At 56.3% G+C, this 23725-nt stretch overlaps 2 long non-coding RNA genes across 6 annotated transcripts in view; both read right to left on the reverse strand.

The window, feature by feature from the left end:
* Positions 1 to 668: 668 nt before the first annotated feature.
* The window catches only part of LOC126058214 (uncharacterized), a 68733-nt gene continuing 45676 nt past the window's right edge, over positions 669 to 23725 (reverse strand). Inside the window, exon 3 of one of the 5 annotated variants that reach the window (XR_007513138.1) lies at positions 669 to 779. This is a non-coding gene — a long non-coding RNA (uncharacterized LOC126058214). Of the gene's footprint in view, positions 780 to 3321; positions 3500 to 6041; positions 6216 to 23725 lie in introns of those variants that run through there. The other 4 variants (XR_007513139.1, XR_007513136.1, XR_007513140.1 and 1 more) reach the window with 4 other exon arrangements.
* Positions 22640 to 23725, reverse strand: part of LOC126058215 (uncharacterized) — a 35764-nt gene continuing 34678 nt past the window's right edge. The window contains exon 3 of the long non-coding RNA XR_007513141.1: positions 22640 to 22722. This is a non-coding gene — a long non-coding RNA (uncharacterized LOC126058215). The remainder of the gene's footprint in view (positions 22723 to 23725) is intronic.

The raw sequence follows: 23725 nt of genomic DNA on the forward strand, positions 1-23725 counted from the left end.
GGTGGGCGGGGCTAAGGCTTCTTTGCCATCACCATAGAGACAGTCCCCCCACCGCAAGAGTGGGCGGAGCTTGGGATGGGCCTGGTGACAAGACTGAGCCAATGGCAGAGATCCGGCCCGCCAGGCAGATGACACAGGGCCCTCCATTGTGACCTATGACCCCTAGCGGCCACAGGATTTGAGCACACCCCGGGAAAGGCTACGCAGGCACAAGGGAGCCCCTGGTGCGGACTGCTTCAGGGCATTGGCAGAGCACGCCAGGTACCTCTTTCCCACTTTCCTCAGGATATCAGTAGGCAAGGCATCCCCACTCAGCATCTCTTGCCTCTCTCTGTCTCTCTCTGCTTGTGTTCCTTCTCTGAAATCTCTTCCTTCTCCCCCTTGTCACTTCACACCTTGGAGTGCCTGACAGAGGGCCTTGAGACGAAAGAACAAAGGGGGAAGGCCTCTGGCTCTACTGCTTGCCCATGGGGAGAGAAGTTCTGGTAGTCTATCTGGAACGTCTAGAGAGCAGTGATTGATTGGGGAGCTACATCACGGGCGGACCTGGCCAGGTGAAGCTCGCTGACAAGTGGCAGCCTCTCCGGAGACTACTAATTCTGCTGATAACATTCTATGCAAATAACCGGCTGAGTGCCATGGGCAGAAAACATTGACACATACCTGCCAGAGGCCTATTCTGGGTCTGAAGAGTCCACCCTGGTCTCCAGCAACTCATCATCTCAGCACACACTTTGCCTGCACGCATGGAAACTGCGTCTCTCCACGAATGTCTTCACCTGCTAGGAAACACACGATGTCACTCAGCCAAAGGAGAGCACAGGCAAAGTCAACTGAAGCCCCCATTTTCAAGATTTTGCCCTCTGCTGCTCCACAGCCTCCGGTGGCACACTGCATGTGCGTCACTTCTCGGTAGACAAGGCCGAAATCCGGGCATCCAGGGCCCCAGCCGTCCAGAGTCTACGGATGGCGGCATATGGATCACCTCTTTGCCTCGTACAGCAGGGAGGCCTGGGCCCTAGACTGGCTCCGCTAGAGCTCCACGACCTCAGCTGTTTTCCCTGACCTTTGGCCCGTGCCCTCGTGAGTGTGTCATCTCTACTTCCACTTCTCTTCCCACCACACTGAATCCGCCACCTGCGGATACCTGAGCGTGGACATCAACATCTATCACTGGCTGCAGTGTCACAGCTCACTAGGTGTCTAGGCTCAGGCTGACCTTGGCTGTCTTCTGCCCAGGCAAGGAGCCTAATCCTTCCAAGGAAATGAGGACACGTGCTCACTGGCCGACATCCTTTCTTTCATCCACACAGCGGTCTAGATGAGGGTAAAGAGGCCAGGGAGGCCAGGTGAGGGCTGAGTGTGGGGCCTAAGGCTTCTTTCCCAATCACCATGGTGACAGCCACCGGAAGGCTGGGCGGAACTTCTGACGGGGACGAGTCACAAACACTGAGCCAATAGGAGAGGTCCAGCCTAACCGGCCAGTTCCACAGAGCCCTCCATTTTACCCATGGACAGACAACGGCCCCTTGCGTCTTTGGCCACAAATCGAGGGCACCCAGGGAATAACTTCACAGTAGGCAACCCCTGATGTGAACACGTTCGACACATTGGGACAGCAGGCAGGTACCTCTTTTCCACTTACGCTAGGATATCACTAGGCAAGGCGCCCTTCCTCAGCATCTGTGGCCTCTCTGTATGTGTTCACTCAGAGGAAACTCTTCATTCTACCCCTGAGACACATCACAAGTATGAGGGGCCTGAGAGAGAGCCTAGAGATGGAACGGGGGAGGCTTCTGGCTGTACTGCTTCCCCGTGGGGACAGAATAGCAGGTAGTCTCTCTGGAAGGTCTTAGCTTCTGTTGACTGACACGCGCAATACAGTAGGGGCGGACCCTGGCCAGGTGGAGCTTGTGGGCAGATGCAACCTCTCCGGCGACGAATAATTGCGCTGCTGCTTTGTATGGTGCAAACCTCCCCCCGCCAAGGGGGATGGGTAGAGAACATTGACCCACACCCGCCAGGGGCCTTTCCTGGGACTAAAGATCCCAACGTGGTCTCAACGTCGTCACCCTCTCAACACACACCTTTCCTGCACACGTAATCCTGCCTTTCTCCGTCAGGGCCCTATCCTACCAGGAAAAAAAGCAAGCCGCTCAAAAAGGCCGATGCCAGGGAAATCGAGGAAACACTGCCAGTTTCCAAATTTTTGCTGTCTACACGTCCCCGCCTCTGGTGCAAGGCTGCCTATGTGGCCGGGCTCCGAAGGCAAGGCCGAAATCCTGGCAGCCTGGGCCCCAGCAGTGCAATGGTTGATGGACGTGGGGACACGGATGACCCGTTCGCCACATACAGGAGGGATCCCTGGGCACTTCACTGGCTCGCCATTCAGCTCCGCGACGTCCACTACTGGCCCTGGCCTTTGCTTTGGCTGGTGCCCCATTAAACGTGTGCTCCGGAGCGATGTTTCTCCACCCATCACTAGCATTCTGCCACCAGGGGATATGTCAGTGTGGGAGTCACCATTTGTCACTGGCAGCAGTGTCACAAGTCACTAGACTTCCAGCTACCCGCTGACCTAGGCTGCCTTCTGCCCCAGGCAAGGTCCCGAATCCTTTATCCCAGATGCTGACACCTGGGCACTGGCGGACATTGATTTTTATCAACACAGAGGTCTGAGTGAGGGTCAGAGGGCCAGGTAGGTGAAGTGAAGGCCAGGTGGGCGGGGCTAAGGCTTCTTTGCCATCACCATAGAGACAGTCCCCCCACCACAAGAGTGGGCGGAGCTTGGGATGGGCCTGGTGACAAGACTGAGCCAATGGCAGAGATCCGGCCCGCCAGGCAGATGACACAGGGCCCTCCATTGTGACCTATGACCCCTAGTGGCCACAGGATCTGAGCACACCCCGGGAAAGGCTACGCAGGCACAAGGGAGCCCCTGGTGCGGACTGCTTCAGGGCATTGGCAGAGCACGCCAGGTACCTCTTTCCCACTTTCCTCAGGATATCAGTAGGCAAGGCATCCCCACTCAGCATCTCTTGCCTCTCTCTGTCTCTCTCTGCTTGTGTTCCTTCTCTGAAATCTCTTCCTTCTCCCCCTTGTCACTTCACACCTTGGAGTGCCTGACAGAGGGCCTTCAGACGAAAGAACAAAGGGGGAAGGCCTCTGGCTCTACTGCTTGCCCATGGGGAGAGAAGTTCTGGTAGTCTATCTGGAAGGTCTAGAGAGTAGTGATTGATTGGGGAGCTACATCACGGGCGGACCTGGCCAGGTGAAGCTCGCTGACCAGTGGCAGCCTCTCCGGAGACTACTAATTCCGCTCATAACATTGTATGCAAATAACCGGCTGAGTGCCATGGGCAGAAAACTTTGACACATACCTGCCAGAGGCCTATTCTGGGTCTGAAGAGTCCACCCTGGTCTCCAGCAACTCATCATCTCAGCACACACTTTGCCTGCACGCATGGAAACCGCCTCTCTCCACGAATGTCTTCACCTGCTAGGAAACACACGATGTCACTCAGCCAAAGGAGAGCACAGGCAAAGTCAACTGAAGCCCCCATTTTCAAGATTTTGCCCTCTGCTGCTCCACAGCCTCCGGGGGCACACTGCATGTGCGTCACTTCTCGGTAGACAAGGACGAAATCCGGGCATCCAGGGCCCAGCCGTCCACAGTCTACGGACGGCGGCATATGGATCACCTCTTTGCCTCGTACAGCAGGGAGGCCTGGGCCCTAGACTGGCTCCGCTAGAGCTCCACGACCTCAGCTGTTTTCCCTGACCTTTGGCCCGTGCCCTCGTGAGTGTGTCATCTCTACTTCCACTTCTCTTCCCACCGCACTGAATCCGCCACCTGCGGATACCTGAGCGTGGACATCAACATCTATCACTGGCTGCAGTGTCACAGCTCACTAGGTGTCTAGGCTCAGGCTGACCTTGGCTGTCTTCTGCCCAGGCAAGGAGCCTAATCCTTCCAAGGAAATGAGGACACGTGCTCACTGGCCGACATCCTTTCTTTCATCCACACAGCGGTCTAGATGAGGGTAAAGAGGCCAGGGAGGCCAGGTGAGGGCTGAGTGTGGGGCCTAAGGCTTCTTTCCCAATCACCATGGTGACAGCCACCGGAAGGCTGGGCGGAACTTCTGACGGGGACGAGTCACAAACACTGAGCCAATAGGAGAGGTCCAGCCTAACCGGCCTGTTCCACAGAGCCCTACATTTTACCCATGGACAGACAACGGCCCCTTGCGTCTTTGGCCACAAATCGAGGGCACCCAGGGAATAACTTCACAGTAGGCAACCCCTGATGTGAACACGTTCGACACACTGGGACAGCAGGCAGGTACCTCTTTTCCACTTACGCTAGGATATCACTAGGCAAGGCGCCCTTCCTCAGCATCTGTGGCCTCTCTGTATGTGTTCACTCAGAGGAAACTCTTCATTCTACCCCTGAGACACATCACAAGTATGAGGGGCCTGAGAGAGAGCCTAGAGATGGAACGGGGGAGGCTTCTGGCTGTACTGCTTCCCCGTGGGGACAGAATAGCAGGTAGTCTCTCTGGAAGGTCTTAGCTTCTGTTGACTGACACGCGCAATACAGTAGGGGCGGACCCTGGCCAGGTGGAGCTTGTGGGCAGATGCAACCTCTCCGGCGACGAATAATTGCGCTGCTGCTTTGTATGGTGCAAACCTCCCCCCGCCAAGGGGGATGGGTAGAGAACATTGACCCACACCCGCCAGGGGCCTTTCCTGGGACTAAAGATCCCAACGTGGTCTCAACGTCGTCACCCTCTCAACACACACCTTTCCTGCACACGTAATCCTGCCTTTCTCCGTCAGGGCCCTATCCTACCAGGAAAAAAAGCAAGCCGCTCAAAAAGGCCGATGCCAGGGAAATCGAGGAAACACTGCCAGTTTCCAAATTTTTGCTGTCTACACGTCCCCGCCTCTGGTGCAAGGCTGCCTATGTGGCCGGGCTCCGAAGGCAAGGCCGAAATCCTGGCAGCCTGGGCCCCAGCAGTGCAATGGTTGATGGACGTGGGGACACGGATGACCCGTTCGCCACATACAGGAGGGATCCCTGGGCACTTCACTGGCTCGCCATTCAGCTCCGCGACATCCACTACTGGCCCTGGCCTTTGCTTTGGCTGGTGCCCCATTAAACGTGTGCTCCGGAGCGATGTTTCTCCACCCATCACTAGCATTCTGCCACCAGGGGATATGTCAGTGTGGGAGTCACCATTTGTCACTGGCAGCAGTGTCACAAGTCACTAGACTTCCAGCTACCCGCTGACCTAGGCTGCCTTCTGCCCCAGGCAAGGTCCCGAATCCTTTATCCCAGATGCTGACACCTGGGCACTGGCGGACATTGATTTTTATCAACACAGAGGTCTGAGTGAGGGTCAGAGGGCCAGGTAGGTGAAGTGAAGGCCAGGTGGGCGGGGCTAAGGCTTCTTTGCCATCACCATAGAGACAGTCCCCCCACCACAAGAGTGGGCGGAGCTTGGGATGGGCCTGGTGACAAGACTGAGCCAATGGCAGAGATCCGGCCCGCCAGGCAGATGACACAGGGCCCTCCATTGTGACCTATGACCCCTAGTGGCCACAGGATCTGAGCACACCCCGGGAAAGGCTACGCAGGCACAAGGGAGCCCCTGGTGCGGACTGCTTCAGGGCATTGGCAGAGCACGCCAGGTACCTCTTTCCCACTTTCCTCAGGATATCAGTAGGCAAGGCATCCCCACTCAGCATCTCTTGCCTCTCTCTGTCTCTCTCTGCTTGTGTTCCTTCTCTGAAATCTCTTCCTTCTCCCCCTTGTCACTTCACACCTTGGAGTGCCTGACAGAGGGCCTTGAGACGAAAGAACAAAGGGGGAAGGCCTCTGGCTCTACTGCTTGCCCATGGGGAGAGAAGTTCTGGTAGTCTATCTGGAAGGTCTAGAGAGTAGTGATTGATTGGGGAGCTACATCACGGGCGGACCTGGCCAGGTGAAGCTCGCTGACCAGTGGCAGCCTCTCCGGAGACTACTAATTCCGCTCATAACATTGTATGCAAATAACCGGCTGAGTGCCATGGGCAGAAAACTTTGACACATACCTGCCAGAGGCCTATTCTGGGTCTGAAGAGTCCACCCTGGTCTCCAGCAACTCATCATCTCAGCACACACTTTGCCTGCACGCATGGAAACCGCCTCTCTCCACGAATGTCTTCACCTGCTAGGAAACACACGATGTCACTCAGCCAAAGGAGAGCACAGGCAAAGTCAACTGAAGCCCCCATTTTCAAGATTTTGCCCTCTGCTGCTCCACAGCCTCCGGGGGCACACTGCATGTGCGTCACTTCTCGGTAGACAAGGACGAAATCCGGGCATCCAGGGCCCAGCCGTCCACAGTCTACGGATGGCGGCATATGGATCACCTCTTTGCCTCGTACAGCAGGGAGGCCTGGGCCCTAGACTGGCTCCGCTAGAGCTCCACGACCTCAGCTGTTTTCCCTGACCTTTGGCCCGTGCCCTCGTGAGTGTGTCATCTCTACTTCCACTTCTCTTCCCACCACACTGAATCCGCCACCTGCGGATACCTGAGCGTGGACATCAACATCTATCACTGGCTGCAGTGTCACAGCTCACTAGGTGTCTAGGCTCAGGCTGACCTTGGCTGTCTTCTGCCCAGGCAAGGAGCCTAATCCTTCCAAGGAAATGAGGACACGTGCTCACTGGCCGACATCCTTTCTTTCATCCACACAGCGGTCTAGATGAGGGTAAAGAGGCCAGGGAGGCCAGGTGAGGGCTGAGTGTGGGGCCTAAGGCTTCTTTCCCAATCACCATGGTGACAGCCACCGGAAGGCTGGGCGGAACTTCTGACGGGGACGAGTCACAAACACTGAGCCAATAGGAGAGGTCCAGCCTAACCGGCCAGTTCCACAGAGCCCTCCATTTTACCCATGGACAGACAACGGCCCCTTGCGTCTTTGGCCACAAATCGAGGGCACCCAGGGAATAACTTCACAGTAGGCAACCCCTGATGTGAACACGTTCGACACATTGGGACAGCAGGCAGGTACCTCTTTTCCACTTACGCTAGGATATCACTAGGCAAGGCGCCCTTCCTCAGCATCTGTGGCCTCTCTGTATGTGTTCACTCAGAGGAAACTCTTCATTCTACCCCTGAGACACATCACAAGTATGAGGGGCCTGAGAGAGAGCCTAGAGATGGAACGGGGAGGCTTCTGGCTGTACTGCTTCCCCGTGGGGACAGAATAGCAGGTAGTCTCTCTGGAAGGTCTTAGCTTCTGTTGACTGACACGCGCAATACAGTAGGGGCGGACCCTGGCCAGGTGGAGCTTGTGGGCAGATGCAACCTCTCCGGCGACGAATAATTGCGCTGCTGCTTTGTATGGTGCAAACCTCCCCCCGCCAAGGGGGATGGGTAGAGAACATTGACCCACACCCGCCAGGGGCCTTTCCTGGGACTAAAGATCCCAACGTGGTCTCAACGTCGTCACCCTCTCAACACACACCTTTCCTGCACACGTAATCCTGCCTTTCTCCGTCAGGGCCCTATCCTACCAGGAAAAAAAGCAAGCCGCTCAAAAAGGCCGATGCCAGGGAAATCGAGGAAACACTGCCAGTTTCCAAATTTTTGCTGTCTACACGTCCCCGCCTCTGGTGCAAGGCTGCCTATGTGGCCGGGCTCCGAAGGCAAGGCCGAAATCCTGGCAGCCTGGGCCCCAGCAGTGCAATGGTTGATGGACGTGGGGACACGGATGACCCGTTCGCCACATACAGGAGGGATCCCTGGGCACTTCACTGGCTCGCCATTCAGCTCCGCGACGTCCACTACTGGCCCTGGCCTTTGCTTTGGCTGGTGCCCCATTAAACGTGTGCTCCGGAGCGATGTTTCTCCACCCATAACTAGCATTCTGCCACCAGGGGATATGTCAGTGTGGGAGTCACCATTTGTCACTGGCAGCAGTGTCACAAGTCACTAGACTTCCAGCTACCCGCTGACCTAGGCTGCCTTCTGCCCCAGGCAAGGTCCCGAATCCTTTATCCCAGATGCTGACACCTGGGCACTGGCGGACATTGATTTTTATCAACACAGAGGTCTGAGTGAGGGTCAGAGGGCCAGGTAGGTGAAGTGAAGGCCAGGTGGGCGGGGCTAAGGCTTCTTTGCCATCACCATAGAGACAGTCCCCCCACCACAAGAGTGGGCGGAGCTTGGGATGGGCCTGGTGACAAGACTGAGCCAATGGCAGAGATCCGGCCCGCCAGGCAGATGACACAGGGCCCTCCATTGTGACCTATGACCCCTAGTGGCCACAGGATTTGAGCACACCCCGGGAAAGGCTACGCAGGCACAAGGGAGCCCCTGGTGCGGACTGCTTCAGGGCATTGGCAGAGCACGCCAGGTACCTCTTTCCCACTTTCCTCAGGATATCAGTAGGCAAGGCATCCCCACTCAGCATCTCTTGCCTCTCTCTGTCTCTCTCTGCTTGTGTTCCTTCTCTGAAATCTCTTCCTTCTCCCCCTTGTCACTTCACACCTTGGAGTGCCTGACAGAGGGCCTTCAGACGAAAGAACAAAGGGGGAAGGCCTCTGGCTCTACTGCTTGCCCATGGGGAGAGAAGTTCTGGTAGTCTATCTGGAAGGTCTAGAGAGTAGTGATTGATTGGGGAGCTACATCACGGGCGGACCTGGCCAGGTGAAGCTCGCTGACAAGTGGCAGCCTCTCCGGAGACTACCAATTCCGCTGATAACATTCTATGCAAATAGCCGGCTGAGTGCCATGGGCAGAAAACATTGACACATACCTGCCAGACGCCTATTCTGGGTCTGAAGAGTCCACCCTGGTCTCCAGCAACTCATCAGCTCAGCACACACTTTGCCTGGACGCATGGAAACCGCCTCTCTCCACGAATGTCTTCACCTGCTAGGAAACACACGATGTCACTCAGCCAAAGGAGAGCACAGGCAAAGTCAACTGAAGCCCCCATTTTCAAGATTTTGCCCTCTGCTGCTCCACAGCCTCCGGTGGCACCCTGCATGTGCGTCACTTCTCGGTAGACAAGGCCGAAATCCGGGCATCCAGGGCCCCAGCCGTCCAGAGTCTACGGATGGCGGCATATGGATCACCCCTTTGCCTCGTACAGCAGGGAGGCCTGGGCCCTAGACTGGCTCCGCTAGAGCTCCACGACCTCAGCTATTTTCCCTGACTTTTGGCCCGTGCCCTCGTGAGTGTGTCACCTCTACTTCCACTTCTCTTCCCACCACACTGAATCCGCCACCTGCGGATACCTGAGCGTGGACATCAACATCTATCACTGGCTGCAGTGTCACAGCTCACTAGGTGTCTAGGCTCAGGCTGACCTTGGCTGTCTTCTGCCCAGGCAAGGAGCCTAATCCTTCCAAGGAAATGAGGACACCTGCTCACTGGCCGACATCCTTTCTTTCATCCACACAGCGGTCTAGATGAGGGTCAAGGGGCCAGGTGGGCCAGGTGAAGGCTGAGTGTGGGGCCTAAGGCTTCTTTCCCAATCACCATGGTGACAGCCACCGGAAGGCTGGGCGGAACTTCTGACGGGGACGAGTCACAAACACTGAGCCAATAGGAGAGGTCCAGCCTAACCGGCCAGTTCCGCAGAGCTCTCCATTTTACCCATGGACAGACAACGGCCCCTTGCGTCTTTGGCCACAAAATCGAGGGCACCCAGGGAATAACTTCACAGTAGGCAACCCCTGATGTGAACACGTTCGACACACTGGGACAGCAGGCAGGTACCTCTTTTCCACTTACGCTAGGATATCACTAGGCAAGGCACCCTTCCTCAGCATCTGTGGCCTCTCTGTATGTGTTCGCTCGGAGGAATCTCTTCATTCTACCCCTGAGACACATCACAAGTATGAGGGGCCTGAGAGAGAGCCTAGAGATGGAACGGGGGAGGCTTCTGGCTGTACTGCTTCCCCGTGGGTAGAGAATAGCAGGTAGTCTCTCTGGAAGGTCTTAGCTTCCGTTGACTGACATGCGCAATACAGTAGGGGCGGACCCTGGCCAGGTGGAGCTTGTGGGCAGATGCAACCTCTCCGGCCACGAATAATTGCGCTGCTGCTTTGTATGGTGAAAACCTCCCCCCGCCAAGGGGGATGGGTAGAGAACATTGACCCACACCCGCCAGGGGCCTTTCCTGGGACTAAAGATCCCAACGTGGTCTCAACGTCGTCACCCTCTCAACACACACCTTTCCTGCACACGTAATCCTGCCTTTCTCCGTCAGGGCCCTATCCTACCAGGAAAAAAAGCAAGCCGCTCAAAAAGGCCGATGCCAGGGAAATCGAGGAAACACTGCCAGTTTCCAAATTTATGCTGTCTACATGTCCCCGCCTCCGGTGCAACGCTGCCTATGTGGCCGGGCCCCGAAGGCAAGGCCGAAATCCTGGCAGCCTGGGACCCAGCAGTCCAATGCTTTATGGACGTGGGGACACGGATGACCTGTCCGCCACATACAAGAGGGATCCTTGGGCCCTTCACTGGCTCGCCATTCAGCTCCACGACGTCCACTACTGGCCCTGGCCTTTGCTTTGGCTGGTGCCCCATTAAACGTGTGCTCCGGAGCGATGTTTCTCCACCCATCACTAGCATTCTGCCACCAGGGGATATGTGAGTGTGGGAGTCACCATTTGTCACTGGCAGCAGTGTCACAAGTCACTAGACTTCCAGCTACCCGCTGACCTAGGCTGCCTTCTGCCCCAGGCAAGGTCCCGAATCCTTTATCCCAGATGCTGACACCTGGCCACTGGTGGATATTGATTTTTATCAACACAGAGGTCTGAGTGAGGGTCAGAGGGCCAGGTAGGTGAAGTGAAGGCCAGGTGGGCGGGGCTAAGGCTTCTTTGCCATCACCATAGAGACAGTCCCCCCACCGCAAGAGTGGGCGGAGCTTGGGATGGGCCTGGTGACAAGACTGAGCCAATGGCAGAGATCCGGCCCGCCAGGCAGATGACACGGGGCCCTCCATTGTGACCTATGACACCTAGTGGCCACAGGATTTGAGCACACCCCGGGAAAGGCTACACAGGCACAAGGGAGCCCCTGGTGCGGACTGCTTCAGGGCACTGGCAAAGCACGCCAGGTACCTCTTTCCCACTTTCCTGAGGATATCAGTAGGCAAGGCATCCCCACTCAGCATCTCTTGCCTCTCTCTGTCTCGCTCTGCTTGTGTTCCTTCTCTGAAATCTCTTCCTTCTCCCCCTTGTCACTTCACACCTTCGAGTGCCTGACAGAGGGCCTAGAGACCAAAGAGCAAAGGGGCAAAGCCTCTGGCTCTACTGCTTGCCCATGGGGAGAGAAGTTCTGGTAGTCTATCTGGAAGGTCTAGAGAGTAGTGATTGACTGGGGAGCTATGTCACCATCGGACCTGGCCAGGTGAAGCTTGACATCACCGTGGGACCTGGCCAGGTGAAGCTTGACATCACCGTGGGACCTGGCCAGGTGAAGCTCGCTGACAAGTGGCAGCCTCTCCCCAGACTACTAATTCCGCTGATAACATTCTATGCAAATAACCGGCTGAGTGCCATGGGCAGAAAACATTGACACATACCTGCCAGAGGCCTATTCTGGGTCTGAAGAGTCCACCCTGGTCTCCAGCAACTCATCAGCTCAGCACACACTTTGCCTGGACGCATGGAAACCGCCTCTCTCCACGAATGTCTTCACCTGCTAGGAAACACACGATGTCACTCAGCCAAAGGAGAGCACAGGCAAAGTCAACTGAAGCCCCCATTTTCAAGATTTTGCCCTCTGCTGCTCCACAGCCTCCGGTGGCACCCTGCATGTGCGTCACTTCTCGGTAGACAAGGCCGAAATCCGGGCATCCAGGGCCCCAGCCGTCCAGAGTCTACGGATGACGGCATATGGATCACCTCTTTGCCTCGTACAGCAGGGAGGCCTGGGCCCTCTACTGGCTCCGCTAGAGCTCCACGACCTCAGCTATTTTCCCTGACCTTTGGCCCGTGCCCTCGTGAGTGTGTCATCTCTACTTCCACTTCTCTTCCCACCACACTGAATCCGCCACCTGCGGATACCTCAGCGTGGACATCAACATCTATCACTGGCTGCAGTGTCACAGGTCACTAGGTGTCTAGGCTCAGGCTGACCTTGGCTGTCTTCTGCCCAGGCAAGGAGCCTAATCCTTCCAAGGAAATGAGGACACCTGCTCACTGGCCGACATCCTTTCTTTCATCCACACAGCAGTCTAGATGAGGGTCAAGGGGCCAGGTGGGCCAGGTGAAGGCTGAGTGTGGGGCCTAAGGCTTCTTTCCCAATCACCATGGTGACAGCCACCGGAAGGCTGGGCGGAACTTCTGACGGGGACGAGTCACAAACACTGAGCCAATAGGAGAAGTCCAGCCTAAGCGGCCAGTTCCGCAGAACCCTCCATTTTACCCATGGACAGACAACGGCCCCTTGCGTCTTTGGCCACAAAATCGAGGGCACCCAAGGAATAACTTCACAGTAGGCAACCCCTGATGTGAACTCGTTCGACACACTGGGACAGCAGGCAGGTACCTCTTTTCCACTTACGCTAGGATATCACTAGGCAAGGCGCGCTTCCTCAGCATCTGTGGCCTCTCTGTATGTGTTCGCTCGGAGCAATCTCTTCATTCTACCCCTGAGACACATCACAAGTATGAGGGGCCTGAGAGAGAGCCTAGAGATGGAACGGGGGAGGCTTCTGGCTGTACTGCTTCCCCGTGGGTAGAGAATAGCAGGTAGTCTCTCTGGAAGGTCTTAGCTTCTGTTGACTGACATGCGCAATACAGTAGGGGCGGACCCTGGCCAGGTGGAGCTTGTGGGCAGATGCAACCTCTCCGGCGACGAATAATTGCTCTGCTGCTTTGTATGGTGAAAACCTCCCCCCGCCAAGGGGGATGGGTAGAGAACATTGACCCACACCCGCCAGGGGCCTTTCCTGGGACTAAAGATCCCAACCTGGTCTCAACGTCGTCACCCTCTCAACACACACCTTTCCTGCACACGTAATCCTGCCTTTCTCCCTCAGGGCCCTATCCTACCAGGAAAAAAAGCAAGCCGCTCAAAAAGGCCGATGCCAGGGAAATCGAGGAAACACTGCCAGTTTCCAAATTTATGCTGTCTACATGTCCCCGCCTCCGGTGCAAGGCTGCCTATGTGGCCGGGCTCCGAAGGCAAGGCCGAAATCCTGGCAGCCTGGGACCCAGCAGTCCAATGCTTTATGGACGTGGGGACACGGATGACCTGTCCGCCACATACAGGAGGGATCCTTGGGCCCTTCACTGGCTCGCCATTCAGCTCCACGACGTCCACTACTGGCCCTGGCCTTTGCTTTGGCTGGTGCCCCATTAAACGTGTGCTCCGGAGCGATGTTTCTCCACCCATCACTAGCATTCTGCCACCAGGGGATATGTGAGTGTGGGAGTCACCATTTGTCACTGGCAGCAGTGTCACAAGTCACTAGACTTCCAGCTACCCGCTGACCTAGGCTGCCTTCTGCCCCAGGCAAGGTCCCGAATCCTTTATCCCAGATGCTGACACCTGGCCACTAGCGGACATTGATTTTTATCAACACAGAGGTCCGAGTGAGGGTCAGAGGGCCAGGTAGGTGAAGTGAAGGCCAGGTGGCCCGGCTAAGGCTTCTTTGCCATGACCATAGACACAGTCCCCCCACCGCAAAAGTGGGCGGAGCTTCTGACGGGCCTGGTGACAAGACTGAGCCAATGGCAGAGATCCGGCCCGCCAGGCAGATGATACGGGGCCCTCCGTTGTGACCTATGACACCTAGTGGCCACAGGATTTGAGCACACCCCGGGAAAGGCTACGCAGGCACAAGGGAGCCCCTGGTGCGGACTGCTTCAGGGCATTGGCAGAGCACACCAGGTACCTCTTTCCCACTTTCCTGAGGATATCAGTAGGCAAGGCATCCCCACTCAGCATCTCTTGCCCCTCTCTGTCTCTCTCTGGCTGTGTTCGTTCTCTGAAATCTCTTCCTTCTCCCCCTTGTCACTTCACACCTTCGAGTGCCTGACAGAGGGCCTAGAGACCAAAGAGCAAAGGGGCAAGGCCTCTGGCTCTACTGCTTGCCCATGGGGAGAGAAGTTCTGGTAGTCTATCTGGAAGGTCTAGAGAGTAGTGATTGACTGGGGAGCTATGTCACCATCGGACCTGGCCAGGAGAAGCTTGACATCACCGTGGGACCTGGCCAGGTGAAGCTTGACATCACCGTGGGACCTGGCCAGGTGAAGCTCGCTGACAAGTGGCAGCCTCTCCGGAGACTACTAATTCCGCTGATAACATTCTATGCAAATAACCGGCTGAGTGCCATGGGCAGAAAACATTGACACATACCTGCCAGACGCCTATTCTGGGTCTGAAGAGTCCACCCTGGTCTCCAGCAACTCATCAGCTCAGCACACACTTTGCCTGGACGCATGGAAACCGCCTCTCTCCACGAATGTCTTCACCTGCTAGGAAACACACGATGTCACTCAGCCAAAGGAGAGCACAGGCAAAGTCAACTGAAGCCCCCATTTTCAAGATTTTGCCCTCTGCTGCTCCACAGCCTCCGGTGGCACCCTGCATGTGCGTCACTTCTCGGTAGACAAGGCCGAAATCCGGGCATCCAGGGCCCCAGCCGTCCAGAGTCTACGGATGGCGGCATATGGATCACCCCTTTGCCTCGTACAGCAGGGAGGCCTGGGCCCTAGACTGGCTCCGCTAGAGCTCCACGACCTCAGCTATTTTCCCTGACCTTTGGCCCGTGCCCTCGTGAGTGTGTCATCTCTACTTCCACTTCTCTTCCCACCACACTGAATCCGCCACCTGCGGATACCTGAGCGTGGACATCAACATCTATCACTGGCTGCAGTGTCACAGCTCACTAGGTGTCTAGGCTCAGGCTGACCTTGGCTGTCTTCTGCCCAGGCAAGGAGCCTAATCCTTCCAAGGAAATGAGGACACCTGCTCACTGGCCGACATCCTTTCTTTCATCCACACAGCGGTCTAGATGAGGGTCAAGGGGCCAGGTGGGCCAGGTGAAGGCTGAGTGTGGGGCCTAAGGCTTCTTTCCCAATCACCATGGTGACAGCCACCGGAAGGCTGGGCGGAACTTCTGACGGGGACGAGTCAGAAACACTGAGCCAATAGGAGAGGTCCAGCCTAAGCGGCCAGTTCCGCACAGCCCTCCATTTTACCCATGGACAGACAACGGCCCCTTGCGTCTTTGGCCACAAAATCGAGGGCACCCAGGGAATAACTTCACAGTAGGCAACCCCTGATGTGAACACGTTCGACACACTGGGACAGCAGGCAGGTACCTCTTTTCCACTTACGCTAGGATATCACTAGGCAAGGCGCCCTTCCTCAGCATCTGTGGCCTCTCTGTATGTGTTCGCTCGGAGGAATCTCTTCATTCTACCCCTGAGACACATCACAAGTATGAGGGGCCTGAGAGAGAGCCTAGAGATGGAACGGGGGAGGCTTCTGGCTGTACTGCTTCCCCATGGGTAGAGAATAGCAGGTAGTCTCTCTGGAAGTTCTTAGCTTCCGTTGACTGACATGCGCAATACAGTAGGGGCGGACCCTGGCCAGGTGGAGCTTGTGGGCAGATGCAACCTCTCCGGCCACGAATAATTGCGCTGCTGCTTTGTATGGTGAAAACCTCCCCCCGCCAAGGGGGATGGGTAGAGAACATTGACCCGCACCCGCCAGGGGCCTTTCCTGGGACTAAAGATCCCAACATTGTCTCAACGTCGTCACCGTCTCAACACACACCTTTCCTGCACATGTAATCCTGCCTTTCTCCCTCAGGGCCCTATCCTACCAGGAAAAAAAGCAAGCCGCTCAAAAAGGCCGATGCCAGGGAAATCGAGGAAACACTGCCAGTTTCCAAATTTATGCTGTCTACATGTCCCCGCCTCCGGTGCAAGGCTGCCTATGTGGCCGGGCTCTGAAGGCAAGACCGAAATCCTGGCAGCCTGGGACCCAGCAGTCCAATGCTTTATGGACGTGGGGACACGGATGACCTGTTCGCCACATACAGGAGGGATCCTTGGGCCCTTCACTGGCTCGCCATTCAGCTCCACAACGTCCACTACTGGCCCTGGCCTTTGCTTTGGCTGGTGCCCCATTAAACGTGTGCTCCGGAGCGATGTTTCTCCACCCATCACTAGCATTCTGCCACCAGGGGATATGTGAGTGTGGGAGTCACCATTTGTCACTGGCAGCAGTGTCACAAGTCACTAGACTTCCAGCTACCCGCTGACCTAGGCTGCCTTCTGCCCCAGGCAAGGTCCCGAATCCTTTATCCCAGATGCTGACACCTGGCCACTAGCGGACATTGATTTTTATCAACACAGAGGTCTGAGTGAGGGTCAGAGGGCCAGGTAGGTGAAGTGAAGGCCAGGTGGGCGGGGCTAAGGCTTCTTTGCCATCACCAGAGACAGTCTCCCCACCGCAAGAGTGGGCGGAGCTTGTGATGGGCCTGGTGACAAGACTGAGCCAATGGCAGAGATCCGGCCCGCCAGGCAGATGACACGGGGCCCTCCATTGTGACCTATGACACCTAGTGGCCACAGGATTTGAGCACACCCCGGGAAAGGCTACGCAGGCACAAGGGAGCCCCTGGTGCGGACTGCTTCAGGGCATTGGCAGAGCACACCAGGTACCTCTTTCCCACTTTCCTGAGGATATCAGTAGGCAAGGCATCCCCACTCAGCATCTCTTGCCCCTCTCTGTCTCTCTCTGGCTGTGTTCGTTCTCTGAAATCTCTTCCTTCTCCCCCTTGTCACTTCACACCTTCGAGTGCCTGACAGAGGGCCTAGAGACCAAAGAGCAAAGGGGCAAGGCCTCTGGCTCTACTGCTTGCCCATGGGGAGAGAAGTTCTGGTAGTCTATCTGGAAGGTCTAGAGAGTAGTGATTGACTGGGGAGCTATGTCACCATCGGACCTGGCCAGGTGAAGCTTGACATCACCGTGGGACCTGGCCAGGTGAAGCTCGCTGACAAGTGGCAGCCTCTCCGGAGACTACTAATTCCGCTGATAACATTCTATGCAAATAACCGGCTGAGTGCCATGGGCAGAAAACATTGACACATACCTGCCAGAGGCCTATTCTTGGTCTGAAGAGTCCACCCTGCTCTCCAGCAACTCATCAGCTCAGCACACACTTTGCCTGGACGCATGGAAACCGCCTCTCTCCACGAATGTCTTCACCTGCTAGGAAACACACGATGTCACTCAGCCAAAGGAGAGCACAGGCAAAGTCAACTGAAGCCCCCATTTTCAAGATGTTGCCCTCTGCTGCTCCACAGCCTCCGGTGGCACACTGCATGTGCGTCACTTCTCGGTAGACAAGGCCGAAATCCGGGCATCCAGGGCCCCAGCCGTCCAGAGTCTACGGATGGCGGCATATGGATCACCTCTTTGCCTCGTACAGCAGGGAGGCCTGGGCCCTAGTCTGGCTCCGCTAGAGCTCCACGACCTCAGCTATTTTCCCTGACCTTTGGCCCGTGCCCTCGTGAGTGTGTCATCTCTACTTCCACTTCTCTTCTCACCACACTGAATCCGCCACCTGCGGATACCTCAGCGTGGACATCAACATCTATCACTGGCTGCAGTGTCACAGCTCACTAGGTGTCTAGGCTCAGGCTGACCTTGGCTGTCTTCTGCCCAGGCAAGGAGCCTAATCCTTCCAAGGAAATGAGGACACCTGCTCACTGGCCGACATCCTTTCTTTCATCCACACAGCGGTCTAGATGAGGGTCAAGGGGCCAGGTGGGCCAGGTGAAGGCTGAGTGTGGGGCCTAAGGCTTCTTTCCCAATCACCATGGTGACAGCCACCGGAAGGCTGGGCGGAACTTCTGACGGGGACGAGTCACAAACACTGAGCCAATAGGAGAGGTCCAGCCTAAGCGGCCAGTTCCGCACAGCCCTCCATTTTACCCATGGACAGACAACGGCCCCTTGCGTCTTTGGCCACAAAATCGAGGGCACCCAGGGAATAACTTCACAGTAGGCAACCCCTGATGTGAACACGTTCGACACACTGGGACAGCAGGCAGGTACCTCTTTTCCACTTACGCTAGGATATCACTAGGCAAGGCGCCCTTCCTCAGCATCTGTGGCCTCTCTGTATGTGTTCGCTCGGAGGAATCTCTTCATTCTACCCCTGAGACACATCACAAGTATGAGGGGCCTGAGAGAGAGCCTAGAGATGGAACGGGGGAGGCTTCTGGCTGTACTGCTTCCCCATGGGTAGAGAATAGCAGGTAGTCTCTCTGGAAGTTCTTAGCTTCCGTTGACTGACATGCGCAATACAGTAGGGGCGGACCCTGGCCAGGTGGAGCTTGTGGGCAGATGCAACCTCTCCGGCCACGAATAATTGCGCTGCTGCTTTGTATGGTGAAAACCTCCCCCCGCCAAGGGGGATGGGTAGAGAACATTGACCCGCACCCGCCAGGGGCCTTTCCTGGGACTAAAGATCCCAACATTGTCTCAACGTCGTCACCGTCTCAACACACACCTTTCCTGCACATGTAATCCTGCCTTTCTCCCTCAGGGCCCTATCCTACCAGGAAAAAAAGCAAGCCGCTCAAAAAGGCCGATGCCAGGGAAATCGAGGAAACACTGCCAGTTTCCAAATTTATGCTGTCTACATGTCCCAGCCTCCGGTGCAAGGCTGCCTATGTGGCCGGGCTCTGAAGGCAAGACCGAAATCCTGGCAGCCTGGGACCCAGCAGTCCAATGCTTTATGGACGTGGGGACACGGATGACCTGTTCGCCACATACAGGAGGGATCCTTGGGCCCTTCACTGGCTCGCCATTCAGCTCCACGACGTCCACTACTGGCCCTGGCCTTTGCTTTGGCTGGTGCCCCATTAAACGTGTGCTCCGGAGCGATGTTTCTCCACCCATCACTATCATTCTGCCACCAGGGGATATGTGAGTGTGGGAGTCACCATTTGTCACTGGCAGCAGTGTCACAAGTCACTAGACTTCCAGCTACCCGCTGACCTAGGCTGCCTTCTGCCCCAGGCAAGGTCCCGAATCCTTTATCCCAGATGCTGACACCTGGCCACTAGCGGACATTGATTTTTATCAACACAGAGGTCTGAGTGAGGGTCAGAGGGCCAGGTAGGTGAAGTGAAGGCCAGGTGGGCGGGGCTAAGGCTTCTTTGCCATCACCAGAGACAGTCCCCCCACCGCAAGAGTGGGCGGAGCTTGTGATGGGCCTGGTGACAAGACTGAGCCAATGGCAGAGATCCGGCCCGCCAGGCAGATGACACGGGGCCCTCCATTGTGACCTATGACACCTAGTGGCCACAGGATTTGAGCACACCCCGGGAAAGGCTACGCAGGCACAAGGGAGCCCCTGGTGCGGACTGCTTCAGGGCATTGGCATCCCCACTCAGCATCTCTTGCCCCTCTCTGTCTCTCTCTGGCTGTGTTCGTTCTCTGAAATCTCTTCCTTCTCCCCCTTGTCACTTCACACCTTCGAGTGCCTGACAGAGGGCTTAGAGAACAAAGAGCAAAGGGGGAAGGCCTCTGGCTCTACTGCTTGCCCATGGGGAGAGAAGTTCTGGTAGTCTATCTGGAAGGTCTAGAGAGTAGTGATTGACTGGGGAGCTATGTCACCATCGGACCTGGCCAGGTGAAGCTTGACATCACCGTGGGACCTGGCCAGGTGAAGCTCGCTGACAAGTGGCAGCCTCTCCGGAGACTACTAATTCCGCTGATAACATTCTATGCAAATAACCGGCTGAGTGCCATGGGCAGAAAACATTGACACATACCTGCCAGAGGCCTATTCTGGGTCTGAAGAGTCCACCCTGCTCTCCAGCAACTCATCAGCTCAGCACACACTTTACCTGGACGCATGGAAACCGCCTCTCTCCACGAATGTCTTCACCTGCTAGGAAACACACGATGTCACTCAGCCAAAGGAGAGCACAGGCAAAGTCAACTGAAGCCCCCATTTTCAAGATGTTGCCCTCTGCTGCTCCACAGCCTCCGGTGGCACCCCGCATGTGCGTCACTTCTCGGTAGACAAGGCCAAAATCCGGGCATCCAGGGCCCCAGCCGCCCAGAGTCTACGGATGGCGGCATATGGATCACCTCTTTGCCTCGTACAGCAGGGAGGCCTGGGCCCTAGACTGGCTCCGCTAGAGCTCCACGACCTCAGCTATTTTCCCTGACCTTTGGCCCGTGCCCTCGTGAGTGTGTCATCTCTACTTCCACTTCTCTTCCCACCACACTGAATCCGCCACCTGCGGATACCTGAGCGTGGACATCAACATCTATCACTGGCTGCAGTGTCACAGCTCACTAGGTGTCTAGGCTCAGGCTGACCTTGGCTGTCTTCTGCCCAGGCAAGGAGCCTAATCCTTCCAAGGAAATGAGGAAACCTGCTCACTGGCCGACATCCTTTCTTTCATCCACACAGCGGTCTAGATGAGGGTCAAGGGGCCAGGTGGGCCAGGTGAAGGCTGAGTGTGGGGCCTAAGGCTTCTTTCCCAATCACCATGGTGACAGCCACCGGAAGGCTGGGCGGAACTTCTGACGGGGACGAGTCACAAACACTGAGCCAATAGGAGAGGTCCAGCCTAACCGGCCAGTTCCGCAGAGCCCTCCATTTTACCCATGGACAGACAACGGCCCCTTGCGTCTTTGGCCACAAAATCGAGGGCACCCAGGGAATAACTTCACAGTAGGCAACCCCTGATATGAACACGTTCGACACACTGGGACAGCAGGCAGGTACCTCTTTTCCACTTACGCTAGGATATCACTAGGCAAGGCGCCCTTCCTCAGCATCTGTGGCCTCTCTGTATGTGTTCGCTCGGAGGAATCTCTTCATTCTACCCCTGAGACACATCACAAGTATGAGGGGCCTGAGAGAGAGCCTAGAGATGGAACGGGGGAGGCTTCTGGCTGTACTGCTTCCCCGTGGGTAGAGAATAGCAGGTAGTCTCTCTGGAAGGTCTTAGCTTCTGTTGACTGACATGCGCAATACAGTAGGGGCGGACCCTGGCCAGGTGGAGCTTGTGGGCAGATGCAACCTCTCCGGCGACGAATAATTGCTCTGCTGCTTTGTATGGTGAAAACCTCCCCCCGCCAAGGGGGATGGGTAGAGAACATTGACCCACACCCGCCAGGGGCCTTTCATGGGACTAAAGATCCCAACGTGGTCTCAACGTCGTCACCCTCTCAACACACACCTTTCCTGCACACGTAATCCTGCCTTTCTCCGTCAGGGCCCTATCCTACCAGGAAAAAAAGCAAGCCGCTCAAAAAGGCCGATGCCAGGGAAATCGAGGAAACACTGCCAGTTTCCAAATTTATGCTGTCTACATGTCCCCGCCTCCGGTGCAAGGCTGCCTATGTGGCCGGGCTCCGAAGGCAAGGCCGAAATCCTGGCAGCCTGGGACCCAGCAGTCCAATGCTTTATGGACGTGGGGACACGGATGACCTGTCCGCCACATACAAGAGGGATCCTTGGGCCCTTCACTGGCTCGCCATTCAGCTCCACGACGTCCACTACTGGCCCTGGCCTTTGCTTTGGCTGGTGCCCCATTAAACGTGTGCTCCGGAGCGATGTTTCTCCACCCATCACTAGCATTCTGCCACCAGGGGATATGTGAGTGTGGGAGTCACCATTTGTCACTGGCAGCAGTGTCACAAGTCACTAGACTTCCAGCTACCCGCTGACCTAGGCTGCCTTCTGCCCCAGGCAAGGTCCCGAATCCTTTATCCCAGATGCTGACACGTGGCCACTAGCGGACATTGATTTTTATCAACACAGAGGTCCGAGTGAGGGTCAGAGGGCCAGGTAGGTGAAGTGAAGGCCAGGTGGGCGGGGCTAAGGCTTCTTTGCCATCACCATAGAGACAGTCCCCCCACCGCAAAAGTGGGCGGAGCTTCTGACGGGCCTGGTGACAAGACTGAGCCAATGGCAGAGATCCGGCCCGCCAGGCAGATGACACGGGGCCCTCCGTTGTGACCTATGACACCTAGTGGCCACAGGATTTGAGCACACCCCGGGAAAGGCTACGCAGGCACAAGGGAGCCCCTGGTGCGGACTGCTTCAGGGCATTGGCAGAGCACACCAGGTACCTCTTTCCCACTTTCCTGAGGATATCAGTAGGCAAGGCATCCCCACTCAGCATCACTTGCCCCTCTCTGTCTCTCTCTGGCTGTGTTCGTTCTCTGAAATCTCTTCCTTCTCCCCCTTGTCACTTCACACCTTCGAGTGCCTGACAGAGGGCCTAGAGACCAAAGAGCAAAGGGGCAAGGCCTCTGGCTCTACTGCTTGCCCATGGGGAGAGAAGTTCTGGTAGTCTATCTGGAAGGTCTAGAGAGTAGTGATTGACTGGGGAGCTATGTCACCATCGGACCTGGCCAGGTGAAGCTTGACATCACCGTGGGACCTGGCCAGGTGAAGCTTGACATCACCGTGGGACCTGGCCAGGTGAAGCTCGCTGACAAGTGGCAGCCTCTCCGGAGACTACTAATTCCGCTGATAACATTCTATGCAAATAACCGGCTGAGTGCCATGGGCAGAAAACATTGACACATACCTGCCAGAGGCCTATTCTGGGTCTGAAGAGTCCACCCTGGTCTCCAGCAACTCATCAGCTCAGCACACACTTTGCCTGGACGCATGGAAACCGCCTCTCTCCACGAATGTCTTCACCTGCTAGGAAACACACGATGTCACTCAGCCAAAGGAGAGCACAGGCAAAGTCAACTGAAGCCCCCATTTTCAAGATTTTGCCCTCTGCTGCTCCACAGCCTCCGGTGGCACACTGCATGTGCGTCACTTCTCGGTAGACAAGGCCGAAATCCGGGCATCCAGGGCCCCAGCCGTCCAGAGTCTACGGATGGCGGCATATGGATCACCTCTTTGCCTCGTACAGCAGGGAGGCCTGGGCCCTAGACTGGCTCCGCTAGAGCTCCACGACCTCAGCTATTTTCCCTGACCTTTGGCCCGTGCCCTCGTGAGTGTGTCATCTCTACTTCCACTTCTCTTCCCACCACACTGAATCCGCCACCTGCGGATACCTCAGCGTGGACATCAACATCTATCACTGGCTGCAGTGTCACAGCTCACTAGGTGTCTAGGCTCAGGCTGACCTTGGCTGTCTTCTGCCCAGGCAAGGAGCCTAATCCTTCCAAGGAAATGAGGACACCTGCTCACTGGCCGACATCCTTTCTTTCATCCACACAGCGGTCTAGATGAGGGTCAAGGGGCCAGGTGGGCCAGGTGAAGGCTGAGTGTGGGGCCTAAGGCTTCTTTCCCAATCACCATGGAGACAGCCACCGGAAGGCTGGGCGGAACTTCTGACGGGGACGAGTCACAAACACTGAGCCAATAGGAGAGGTCCAGCCTAACCGGCCAGTTCCGCAGAGCCCTCCATTTTACCCATGGACAGACAACGGCCCCTTGCGTCTTTGGCCACAAAATCGAGGGCACCCAGGGAATAACTTCACAGTAGGCAACCCCTGATGTGAACACGTTCGACACACTGGGACAGCAGGCAGGTACCTCTTTTCCACTTACGCTAGGATATCACTAGGCAAGGCGCCCTTCCTCAGCATCTGTGGCCTCTCTGTATGTGTTCGCTCGGAGGAATCTCTTCATTCTACCCCTGAGACACATCACAAGTATGAGGGGCCTGAGAGAGAGCCTAGAGATG

The sequence above is a fragment of the Elephas maximus genome, chromosome 14, assembly GCF_024166365.1.
Source record: "Elephas maximus indicus isolate mEleMax1 chromosome 14, mEleMax1 primary haplotype, whole genome shotgun sequence".
Taxonomy (NCBI): domain Eukaryota; kingdom Metazoa; phylum Chordata; class Mammalia; order Proboscidea; family Elephantidae; genus Elephas; species Elephas maximus.